Source organism: Zootoca vivipara, chromosome 10 (genome assembly GCF_963506605.1).
Source record: "Zootoca vivipara chromosome 10, rZooViv1.1, whole genome shotgun sequence".
In the NCBI taxonomy this organism is placed as follows: domain Eukaryota; kingdom Metazoa; phylum Chordata; class Lepidosauria; order Squamata; family Lacertidae; genus Zootoca; species Zootoca vivipara.
In genome coordinates this window covers 7,070,739-7,080,116 of record NC_083285.1, presented here as the reverse complement: position 1 = coordinate 7,080,116, position 9,378 = coordinate 7,070,739, and positions in this window count along the sequence as shown.

The following is a 9,378-nucleotide window of genomic DNA, read 5'->3' as shown; positions in this document are numbered from 1 at the left end:
CCCACGGGCTCTCGGCGAGCAGCTCAGGCTGTTCCGGGGCACACAGGAGAAACGCGTGACGTGCGCCCTTGCGCGCTAAGCACAGCCCCGGCGAGGCAGCAGCGCGCAGGGCTGGTTTCTCCTCCGGCGCCTGGCTGGCGGCAGACAAGACACTATGGCTGCCTTGGGAGGAGGGCCGGTGGGGATCCGGCAGCGCTCGAAGGATCGAGCGCAGCTGGCGATCGATTTTGCGAGCTCTGGCCTTGTGCTTCCTTGGGGCCACCCTGTGGCACGTAAATCCGAAGCGGAATGCCTTGCCGCTCGCCGCCGGGTGGGCTCCCCGCATTGACCGGGGAATTATTCGCTGAGGAAAGATGATGATGAAGAAGAAACCTCTTCGGCCGCCGTAGTACCGTAATGGGGATTTGTATGAGCCTGCAGAGCGAGTTGCGCGAGCTCCTTCAGCGAGTGTTTCTCGAAGGCTGCAGGGGGGCGGGGGGAGACGCAATCTGGTTCCAGGATGGAGACTCAAGCGGTGGCGCTTCTGCTCCACGTGCCTTTTCTCCCTGGGGGATCTTCCCTCTTAGAACGGCAGCAGGTTGCCGGAGTATGTAGGCTGCTTGAGACAACTCTCACACCAATTTGCAGGATCATTTTTTTTTTTATTACCCGCCCATCTGGTAGGGTTGCCCCAGCCACTCTGGGTGGCTTCCAACACATAAAAACAGGATTCCAACAACACCTGCTTCATTCAGAGCTACTATACCTAACCTCCCTCTAGCTGAGTTTACAGTGGTTGGCAGCAGCTCTCAATAGGTCTCTTTATCCCCAGCTGAAGATACCAGGGGCTTTCTCAATTGATTTAATTTATTGTGTTTCCTTTCTTAAAGCAGCTTACAAACATTAAATAACAATAATAAATAAATGTAATAATTTCCCATAATGGGAAAAACACCCATGATTTACAAAGTAATTAACAAAATGCATGAAACAAATTGCAATCTATAAAATGCTATAATAAGCTAAACATCGCAATTACAGCAAAAGGCATAATTACACGAGTAGCAATTGATATGGCATTTATAATCTATAAAACAGCATTAACAAAATGGGAACTAAAAAAATAAGTTCATATGCACTCCCCGTGCCCCTGCATAATCTTTCTACTGTATTCAGTTCACTAAAATACACATAAAATACTCATAATGCCCGTTGTTAAGACAGCTCACCCAAATGCTACACCGGCTGGGGTCCTCTGGTCCTCCATTATCATGAAACGAGTGACCCAGTTCAAAATGTGTATTTTTAAAGTTCTGTTTAATAAGCAGGGTACAAGGTGGTAGGATTGGTCAACTCTGGAGGGCTGCACATTGCCTACCTGTGCATTAAGGTAACCAGGCCTTGGTCTCTCTATCAGGTACAGTGGCTAGCTTTGGTCATCATTGTTCTCTTCGCATAATGAAGTGTTCTTACCAGTTGTTGTTTTTAAAGAGTGACCGGCCTTTTTGCCACCCTGAAGTATTGCTGGCATTGCATTCGTAACAGACCTTGTCCAAAACATGTAAGCACAGACAACTGGTCTACAGTGGAACCTCAGTTTATGAACACCTCGGTTTACAAATTTTCGGTTTACGAACGCCACGGACCCATCTGGAACGGATTAATTCTCTTTCCATTACTTTCAATGGGAAAATTCACTTCAGTTTATGAACAGACTTCCGGAACCAATTACACCCATGCTTCAGGTTAAGTACGCTTCAGGTTGAGTACTCCGCGGACCCGTCTGGAACGGATTAATCCACTTTCCATTACTTTCAATGGGAAAGTTTGCTTCAGTTTATGAACGCTTCAGTTTATGAACAGACTTCCGGAACCAATTTGTTCATAACCCGAGATACCACTGTATATACACATTAAAAGAAGAAAGACCTTTACAGTTCTCTATAGTCTTATTGCCATTTTAAATTAGGTTTGTAGCAAAGTGAAGAATAATGAACTGTTAATGCATTTTATCGGGAGGAAGCAAAAGGGAGGCCAGGTCTTCCAGAACGCAGTGAGCGGGAACATAATCCGTAGAATATTGGCTGTGTCTAGGCCAGCTTTTTCTCCGAGTGGAGTAAGAGAAATTAACTGTCAAAACACAGGCAGGAAAAATAGCCACTTGTTTCTTTGTGGAAGTATTTCTATACTGCCACATAATTAAACAGCGAGGCAGTGCACCATATTAAAGCATAGAAGACCTGCTTATTACAGTCATTTATATCCGAGTTTTCTACACCATGTGTCATTGAAGTAACTAAAGATTACTAAAAGTTTATTGTAAGGGAATGTCTTGGAAGAATATGATTATCTTGGTTCAAAACATGCTATTTCCATGCAAATCCTAATTGTCACAATCCGGCCAAGTACATGTCCTGTGAAAATATATACCAAAGGCAGTAGTTCTTTGCACATTTACATGCCACTTCAGAGGTAATATGCTGCAGAATTTTCCAGCATGCATATGTTTAGCTAGACGGTGCCTACTATGTTGGGGATTTTTACCTATTAACCTTTAGATCTGTCTTTGTTTGAAAAGCAACTTGTCCTTCCATTCCATAGTGCCAAAGAACAATGGAGAGCTAAAACAGCAAGTAAAATTTCAGGATTGCCATATGTCCTCTTTTCCAAGGCATGTCCTCTTTTTAATGGGTAAAGTTGTCATAGCGATCCAAAAGTGGAAGTCGGCAACTGTGTCCCCTTTTTTTTGCTCTTCAAAATATGGCAACCCTATAAACGTCAGCTGTTTATTTTCAGAAGCAGACCAATTTTTGTCAAGCTTCAAAGACAGTTCAGCATCTATAAATCTTGGATGGCATCCAGCTAAAACATGCTTGGTGTAGTAGATCCTTTTAAATCAATGGATTTCAGTGGACCTACTCAGAGCATGACTGAATTGGAAGCCAACTCTCTTCTGACAACACAGTAGCATCGTGACAATGCCCATTATATCTGGTAAATCTAAGTGTATGTTTTGGATTGCTTCATGTTCGTCATATACTCAACTGTGGTATTTCAATAAGATGTTTATTCATTTAAGGCAGGGCAGGCATCGTCCCCAATCATTATTCAGCTCATTGTCAACATGATTTTGCAATGTAATCTGAACCTAACCTATGTAGTACAGAAGCTTGTGCAAGTCTTCCACCCTTTTTCTCAAGGGATTTCCTTTTAGGCTGCTGGGAGTCTGCAGCCTCCTTCAAGCATAGGCCTCTGGCAGCAACTGAAAATAGTGTTCTACATTTCCCACATATTTAATGCAAATGTATGCAAATTCAATCTACATTTCCTGTCTCTTGCATATTTTTTTTAAGTACCTGAGGCTTAAGTAAGGGAACTAAGTATGAAAAGTATATGTGGATCATGCGTGAAAATGCCTTAATGTAGATCTCATTCACATTGCTAGCCTTAGAAAAGTGTGGTGTACTGAAAACAAGTATTTTACATGTAATGTTTTTATTATGTCTATTTGAAAATATGGCCTGAGGCTAGAACTGTCAAAACAAACAGCAGCCCTACTTACTCCTAAATCGGACTGTGGTGGTGGTGACTACTACATAAGTGAGTGCATGATCCAGTAAAAGCTGTTGTTCCATTCATTTTAATTGAATAAAGGTAAAGGTAAAGGGACCCCTGACCATTAGGTCCAGTCGTGACCGACTCTGGGGTTGCGACGCTCATCTCGCGTTACTGGCCGAGGGAGCCGCCGTACAGCTTCCAGGTCATGTGGCCAGCATGACGACAGCCGCTTCTGGCGAACCAGAGCAGCACATGGAAACGCCGTTTACCTTCCCGCCAGAGCAGTACCTATTTATCTACTTGCATTTTGATGTGCTTTCGAACTGCTAGGTTGGCAGGAGCAACGGGAGCTCACCCCGTCACAGGGATTAGAACCACCGACCTCCTGATCAGCAAGCCCTAGGCTCAGTGGTTTAGCCCACAGCGCCACCTGGGTCCCTCTTTAATTGAATAGTTAAGTACATAAATCTCTGCCATTGAAATGATAGGATTTTTAAGTGCACAGCTTTGGCCTAGGTTGGGGGGGGTCACCAACCCCAGTACCTGTGGATGCCATGGTACCCACAAAAGCCTTCACTGGTGCCTCTTGCAAGGGCTCCAGACTCTGAGTTTTCATTTTAAAAAAATCTATAACCCTCCTAAAAGGAAAGTTAGGAAGCAAAATGTCCAGGTACCCTTCTAAGCAATTTCTGTGAAATGAGCCAGCATGGCTGCTCCCACATTTCAGTGTTTTTAGCTAATGAATGTAGAGAGAGCTGTGACTGAGGACCAAGTTCTTTGGACCCCAGGTGACAGGAATCCTTGCAGTACTAAAGAGCTGCTGTTTCTCCCTCCCCTTTAGTGAGCTTTATTGCTTCTGTCTTATGTTCTAGTTCTTGATTCTACATGTTTGCTGCAGTATTTGTTTTGCTGCCTACCAGCTGCATCGAGCAGTTGGCAGGCCCTACTTGAGAGGGGTTTTTTTTAATAGGTGTGTTTGGGGTAGGGAAAGAAGGATGGGACTTTGTTGTCCACTGACCATGTGAACAGTCGGAGGCGGTTTGCTTAAGAAACTATGAAAAAGTGGTGGAGGAAGAAACGCAAGAATGTTCCCATTGCTGCATTGTCTATTTTCCTGCCTGCCAGTATGTGGAGCACACAGCTCTTAAAGAGAGGTGAGGACATAGCATCCCTTTCTGCCTCGTTCTAAAATTGCTAACCATAGTTTCTTGGATTGGATGAACTAGGAAAGTATTGTCATTGTAAAACCTAGACTGCTATCTCCCACTCTGAAGGGAGAAGTCCAAGAGACTTATTAATAAGCTTAGACACGACCATCTGAACTCTCAGAGTACAGAGTGCCTTTGTGGCTGTGATCTTACAGTTGCCACTAGTACAATGTAGCAGCTTTTCCACCACCAGACCAATTAAACTAAAAATGACATTAAATATAATTTTGGCTGATGTCTGCCTAGTTTTTGTTGCTAAAGACAGGCATTGATAGAAATAATAAAATGTACATCTAAAACTGCACCAGATAAAGTTAGATTCTGATGGAAATTAATTCTTAGTGTCACATTTCATATTTAGAAACACGAATAAGAGATTACTTTGTTTTGAAATGGATGCAGCACAGAAGTTGCTGTAGGAGTACAGAGAATTTTAAATGGCTGGAGGCACAGAGCTGCTGTTTTTCCTAGTTATGTGAAACTGACTAAGTTCATTCATAAGTGATCTTTATAAATACTTAAAACAGGATCTTTACTGCTTATGAACGCACAATAGTTAGACAGTTTCCATTCTAAAGTTTAGTTGCAAGGCCTCCTCATTTATTGCTTGCATAACATTAGATGTTGCTGCAGTCACGGGACTGTCATGAATGGCATGTTAATTGACTGTTGTTTGTTTATACATATATCACAGTAACTGGTTTATACTTGAGTTAAAGAAGGTTGCCCTGCTTTGATAAGCCAAAAAGTAGACTTTGAGAGCGAAACGTGGATACGTGTAGGAGGAAAAGCATCTCTATCCAGACTGTTGAATAAATTAGCTTGAGATCTTGATGCTACAAGGGCCTCTTAGCTACATGAAATGGGAAACTATTTGATAGGTGAAGTATTTCTCTAAGCAAATGCAAGGTTTATTTCTTTTACCACTGCTATACCAGCAACAATACTACATCCAGATAAAATAGGCTGAGACCCAGGAATTAAGAGTACTTCATTTGTCCCTGAAAGCTGAACCTACAGTACAATCCTATGCATTGTAGTTAGTTAAGTTAACCATGGCTAATGCCCATTTTTTGAAATGAGGAAATATGGAGCGAAGTTAATGGCTCACTGTGTGGGTGCTCCACCCTTTTGCATCCATCCACTCCTGTTTAAAATAAGATAAAACCTTAGACCAGGGGTCAGCAAACTTTTTCTGCAGGGGGCCGGTCCACTGTCCCTCAGACCTTGGGGGGGGGGCTGGACTACCGGTATATATATATATATTTTGGGGGGGAATATGAACGAATTCCTATGCCCCACAAATAACCCAGAGATGCATTTTAAATAAAAGCACTCATGTAAAAACACGCTGATTCCCGGACTGTCTGTGGGCTGGATTTAGAAGGCGATTGAGCTGGACCTGGCCCCCGGGCCTTAGTTTGCCTACCCATGCCTTAGGCTGCAATTGTATGCACACTTATTTGAGGGTATAGAGGGGGTGTTACTTAGCACTTAGTAAAGGCAGCAGTTGAAACCAGTTATGTAGATCTCATTAAAAACTTGTGCTAGGTTTGGAAGAAAATGCGACTCATAACAGTTACTTGCGATGTAACATTGATGCTATTATTTTAGGGAGAAGGTTGTATAGTTATGAGATTTTGCATGCATGTAGCTGCTGCACACATTTCTTCTATAATATGGCTTATATATTAGTTTAACTTTTATGGTTTAATTTTTATGTGGTTTGAACACTGGAAAACATATAAGCAGTCTTTAATATTAACACTTACATTACAACATGTAAAGTTGCTAATAAGACTACAGTATATTTAAGTGCTCCCAACCATAATTGATATACCACTTTTATTTCCAGAAAAATGCCAAATGTTGAGAATTAGGACTTATTTTCTTCATATTCCACACCACCTGCAGAGATTGGCATTTCCATGTGTTACTCTGGTTCGCCAGAAGCAGCTTTGTCAGGCTGGCTACATGACCTGGAAGCCGGCTCCCTCGGCCAATAACGCGAGATGAGTGCCACAACCGCAGAGTCGGTCACGACAAGGACCTAATGGTCAGGGATCCCTTTACCTTCACCTTTATCTGCAGAGATTAAAGGATCTACTGCAGGATCACTGTATAAAGCAACAATTTTAATTGTACAGCATACCACTTGAGCCACAGTAGCAAGCGTTGTGCCCCCTTACCTACAAGTAGGCCCCATCTATTTATCTACTTCCATTTTATTTGTTCTTTAAAATCATTCATATAACCTGTAAGCAGCACTAAATAATTAAGAGCACATGTCTCTCATCATAATACATTTTCCCAAAATCATCCAAGTAGCCTTTCAGAAGAGCCACAATACCACCAGCAAGCCACTGTAAAAATTTTTTTGAAAACAAACAAACAAAACAATTTATTGTTTTACTGTGGTGACATCTCATTAGAATCCCAATTCTGACTCTTCGTGCCTGTACAGATGCAATATGTTACATATGTGCAATGGAGTAACAAACTTTCTGTCTCAGTGCCAAGTACAAATGCATATTTAAATTGTTGTATTGATTGCTGCCTTTCACCAAACTTGTTGCAAGAGTTCTTCAAGCCAGGTTGACATAGAGTAACTGCACTGCAGGCATGCAGCTAGTCACGGGGAATGAAAAATTGCCAACTCTTTGTACATATAGAAGCTCTTTGTCACTACAGATGCATACAATAGGCATGGAAATGAGCAAAGGTGGGGGGGGGCTGTGGAAGAGAAGAGTGTTGGACTGGCATGCTAATGAGGATTTTCATTCCTTCATTTAGGAAACTCATTTGTACTTCAACATCTGATCAGCTAGTAAATAAATACTGTGGTCAATATCCAAGCAGTCACTTTATGTTTGCCCAGGAATTTGCAGAGAGTTTCTCTCTTTGCTTTAGGCGCAGCCCCTTCTGAAAGTCTCCTGGGGCTCAAAAACAGTTTCCTAAAGGCTGGATACATGGAGCACATAATGTGACTCTTTGAATCGGGACTTGCATCCACAAAGTTTTGGTCAGGCCAAGCAACAGTTGAAAATGCATTTGGGCAGCATTTTCCATGGAAAGTATTCTCTATTCGCCAAACGTCAAGTTAAGCACACTTGAGGCTATTACTTTTGATAGGCTTTAAACATGTTGTCTCTCTCTTGAGAGTCAAACATGTTGACTCTCTCTTGAGAGTCCCATGGACTGCAAGAAGATCAAACCTATCCATTCTTAAGGAAATCAGCCCTGAGTGCTCCCTGGAAGGACATATCCTGAAGCTGAGGCTCCAATACTTTGGCCACCTCATGAGAAGAGAAGAATCCTTGGAAAAGACCCTGATGTTGGGAAAGATTGAGGGCACTAGGAGAAGGGGACGACAGAGGACAAGATGGTTGGACAGTGTTCTCGAAGCTACGAACATGAGTTTGACCAAACTGCGGGAGGCAGTGCAAGACAGGAGTGCCTGGCGTGCTATGGTCCATGGGGTCACGAAGAGTCGGACACGACTAAACGACTAAACAACAACAAACATGTTGGCTGTTGTAACTCCTCAGAAATCCTGTGCACTTTTACTGATGACAAGAAGTGGATGTTTATATTTAGTTTATACAGTTTCAGCCACACAATGCAGTAAACAGTGACCAAAAAAAAAAAAACCAGTGGAAAACAAGGACACAGTTGTAGACCAATTTAATTGTTGTGGTTGTCCCTAAGGAACTTTGGGCACTATTTTTGTAGAGGTTAAACATCTGTTAGACATCCCAGAGCCTCACATATAATAGTGATTAAACTGCTTTAAATATGCAGTGTCTTCAAGTTCTTACAGAGTAAACAGAGTCATTATTGTAAATGAAGAAAAACAGTGTGTGAGAGGAGCAATCTTATTCATCATGATGCTTTAAATTTTAAATGTTAAACCGCAGTTATCAATTCACAAATCCAGGAAGGATCTACTGAATGTTGAATTTAATGGAGCAAGTCTGAGTTATTTAGTCTGAGGATTATGCTTTAGTTTCTAGCCTTCATGAATCTAGAAAAAAGTGCTGACCCATAACCTAAAAACTAGGTTAATGATCCTGTGGGGTTTTTCCTTTTTTTTTTTTTTTGTAGCACTAGTTTGAAATAGCACAACTTTAAAGGTTGGAGAGAATCTAGGACAGTCTTAAGACAATTTAGATCCTTTAATAATAAAGAAAAATGTGTTCCTAATTGGACTGCTCCTATGATAGTGGATTTGGGATAGCTGTTGTTTTGGCAGCTGTGGCCAGGCTGCTTTATATATTCAATGTGGCCTTTTGATGTGTCCTGTTTTAATCACTATGGCAGACCATAGCTACATACTACAGTTCAGTTAAATATGAAGAATTGTGCTAATGTGGCTTGTATTATATGAACACCAAAGTAACTAAGTGTGAATTTCATATTCAAATCTCACCTCCACTATTAGCTCACTGGATGACCCTAGGCAAATCACAAGTGTTTCAGTTCCCGAGCCCTCACTCCCCATATGGGGAATATATATATATATATATATATATATATATATATATATATATATATGTAAACTGGCCATGTCTGTTAGTATCCACATTTTACCAAAACCGCTTGACTGATTGCGTTCAAATTTTGACACAATGCT